The sequence below is a fragment of the Lemur catta genome, chromosome 8 (assembly GCF_020740605.2).
Source record: "Lemur catta isolate mLemCat1 chromosome 8, mLemCat1.pri, whole genome shotgun sequence".
Lineage (NCBI taxonomy): Eukaryota > Metazoa > Chordata > Mammalia > Primates > Lemuridae > Lemur > Lemur catta.
The window spans coordinates 59,372,300-59,376,116 of record NC_059135.1 but is presented as its reverse complement, the minus strand read 5'-3'; positions in this window follow the sequence as shown (position 1 = coordinate 59,376,116).

Below are 3,817 nucleotides of genomic sequence, written 5' to 3'. Positions count from 1 at the left end.
TGACTGGTACCTACCATTGAAGCCCTAACTCAAATTTTACCACCTTTCTATGGCCTTTCACTCTGCCCCATATACAAGCTAAATTATGCCTCTATTTTCCTATCATTTATACACACCACACTGAAGCACTCATCACAATGAATTTTAGATCTTTATCAGCAGGGATCATGTCACTTTCAACTTGGGATCCCTGGACCTGATAGAGTGCCTGGAACAGAGTAGATGTTTAGAAAAAAGTCTTTTGGGTTATCGGTTTTAAAAAAAAGGCTATCATAGTAATGTTGTTTTATCTTTTTTTTTTTTTTTTTTAATTTTTAAGAGACAGGGTCTCACCCCGTCACCCAGGCTGGAGGGCAGTGGCACAATCATAGCTCACTGCAGCCTGGAACTCCCGGGCTCAAGGGATCCTCCTGCCTCAGCCTCCCTGAATAGCTGGGACTTCAGGTGTGCACCAGCATACCCAGCTAATTTTTCTTATTTTTTATAGATGGGGGATCTCGATATGTTGCCCAAACTGGTCTAGAACTCCTGGGCTCAGGCGATTTGCCTGCCTCAGCCTCCCAAATTGCTGGAATTACAGGTGTGAGCCACCACACCTGTATTATCAATAATACATCATGACACATGCCCAGAAAAATATTAATGCCTAAGAGAAACAGTAGATTTTACAAGTGCTATATAAATCCTGCCTGGAGTAAATGCAAAGAAATAATAAATCTGCAAGAAAAAAATAATGAAAAGCAATTTATAGTCATCAGTGTGTTTTTTTTTTTTTTTAAACTTCAAGGAAGGTATGCATTTATAAAGAGCCAGGACAATTCTTTGCTCCTCAAGGCCTGATTCCTAGACTAGCTCTGCCAGGATCACTGGGGCCTTGTTAAAAATGCAAAATATCAGGTCTCACCCCCAAAAGCTGCATTTTAACAAAATCCCCAGGAGACTTCTATGCTCATAAATGATTGAAAAGCACTAGTCTAGCTTTTTAAAAAATCACCTTCATTCATATCTCTTATATTAAACAAAAAAGCCTTAATAGCAGCTGCTACCTTATCTCTGATCTTTTAGTGCTTTATGATTCTAAATGTTTGTCAATGGATAACAAAGAGATTTCTGGAAATGAAAACAAATCTTTACCTACCCCTAACCTCCTAAAAAGGAAGGAAGGACAATGAGGATGAGAAGAAAAGGGTCCCAGGAAGAATGAAGAGAACTAAAAGCAGCAGAGGGAAGAGTCTTGTAGAAGGTATGAGTGGTTTGCTTTGGAACATCTATGGTTTGTTATATGGCCAGTGAAAAATAGAACCAAATTTATTTTTATCATTTTTTTAATTGTACACTCTTGAAGAAAACAGCTTAATTTGGTAGAGTCCAAATTACTCAGATTCAGGTATTTGGAAATAATATTAATTAAAACCACTAAATCACTACTGGAGATAAAGTCATGTGAGTTTAGAAAAACTTTAAAGTCTCTGATCTTTTAAGGATAGATGGATGTGTTATTAGGTAGACAGAAACTCCAGCTCCTCTTGGGACAAGGGTTGGTTCCCTGCTTTGGTGCTGTCTCCAGCAATTGCTCCACCTGGGAAAAAGTATAAGGGCGGGCACTCCATTTTGGTGCTGCCCCACCCTTAATCCTATCCCCAAAACTGCTACGCCTGGGAAGGAGGGAATGCTTTAAAAATCTGGGAATTCCCCAGCCTAGGCATGACAGGCATTAGAAAGTGACCTAGAGTAACCTAAGGGTAATTATTATGCTATTAGCTTGAATCTGCATTGTGGTTCACTCCCCCCAGGTGGGCTTTTGGAGAGGGAGCTGTTATATGCAGATGGTATTTTGAGGATACCTGTTGATTATTCGATAGTATCCCATACCTCCTGAGAGCCTGCCCCCCAGGACTGGGTTAATAAAAGGAAACAACCTAAGAATTGAGAGAGAGTGTGAGAAAGTGAGAGTGTGTGAGTGTGTGAGTGTGTGTGTGTGTGTGTGTGTGTGTGTGTCTGAGAGAGAGAGAGAATGAGAGAAAATGAGAGTGAGTGAGAAAGAGTGAGAGGGAGTGAGAGTGTGTGTGTTTGTGTGTGTGTGTGTGTGTGTGTTTGTGTGTGATGAGTGTTTTAGTAGGTCTGTCTCCACATGGAGACAGACCCATTTTATTCTACAATAAAGAGCTGCTCTTGTGAAACTGCTTCCTGCTTGAGGTTATTCCATTGAATTGGCCTTGTTGGTGATTTTTCCAAGCAAGGAGTCAGGGGACCAGGATAATAGTCTGGACTTGACACTTTGGTGTGTCTGGTCATTCTTTGGCCAAGAGCACACCAAGAACTGAGGGCAGACTGCCACCCTGACAGATGGACTATTGATTCACTATAATTGTTTTATTTCACTTCACTTGTATATGATATGATTTAGCAACTCAGAAGAGTCCTTAAAAAAAGGTGTTTTTCTCTAAGCTTATTAAACTGTTTACTGGGGGTTCTAACTCACTATGCTTAGCAAAAATATGAACTTGGATAAGAGTCAAATACAAAGGATCTAAGAAGCCTCAGATGTTGCTTTTTTCAGTATATATTCATAGCTTGAATGTATACAAATATTCAAGCAGTCTTTTTTAATATATATTCATAGCTTCTTTCTTGATATTTAATCTTATCAAAGTTGAAGGAATCCAAACTGGTATTCAAATGGCTGACATGCCCCAACAAGAATTAACATAATTTAACCATTATACAATTATTTACTCAGTAAAATTTACTCAATGAAATCACTCTGCATAATCAGTAAAACCATATGAAGCCTGTACTGGTGTCATGGACTCTGTCTTAGTAAGTTCGAGATGCTATAACAGAACACCATATAGTAGGTGGCTTAAACAACAGGTATTTATTTCTCAGTTCTTAGATACTGGGAAGTCCAAGATCAAGGTTTGGGCAGATCCAGTATCTAGTTTTTGTTGAAATTTAGGCAAGTTTTAAACTCGCCTAATGTCCATCTACTTTTCTTGTAAACTAATCAGGTGTCAATTATCTTTCAACAATGGTTTGGAACCCAATGAAACACTTTTGAAAATTTTTAATCAAGGTAGAAAATGTGGTTTCCATGTTTTTTAGTGTGAGGACTTTCAGCAGCAAAATTATATAATGATGGAAACATCGATTTTCAAAATGTTCTTCCCATGTCCCATGTCTCTTCTGAAAAACGTTATTTTCTTTTTATTGACTAACTTGTAAGATCATAGTAGATTATTTCTCTTAATTAGGTCGGGAAAGAGAGTGTACCAGGAGTAGGAAATGTGTCAGCTCTTTCATTTTCAGGTGGCTCACTTGTGGTTGCATCATTTGTAATAGCTTCAATCAATCATAGTTCTTTTTAAGCCACTAGTCCATTTTCTGAAGGCTCAGGTCAGTGAAAACTAGAAAAATAATTCATAAGCCTACATAAATGAGTCTGTGTTATAATCATACTAGAATGAGAGCTTTGCTGTCAGCCCCTTCTCCAAGGTGAAGGCCCACTTTTCCCTCCCAGAGTACGTGGTACGGGACTGCCCCAATTGCAGGCTCATTGTGATACCCAGTGTATAAGTAAAGCTTAATGACTTTCTTAGTTTTCAGATAAAAATTTTAAAAAGAATTCTAGTATTTTCTTCTTCCACCTTCCATAGATGTCCTTAACATTTCACTTGGAAGACTGTTTGTGCTCACCTTCACCAAAGCCTGATGTTGCTTGATAAAATTCCACATTCCTGGGTCCATCCAGACCTACTGCATCTGAGCAGCTGGGGCGATGATCAGAGTTTTAAAACCAGCTTCACAGGAGATTGCT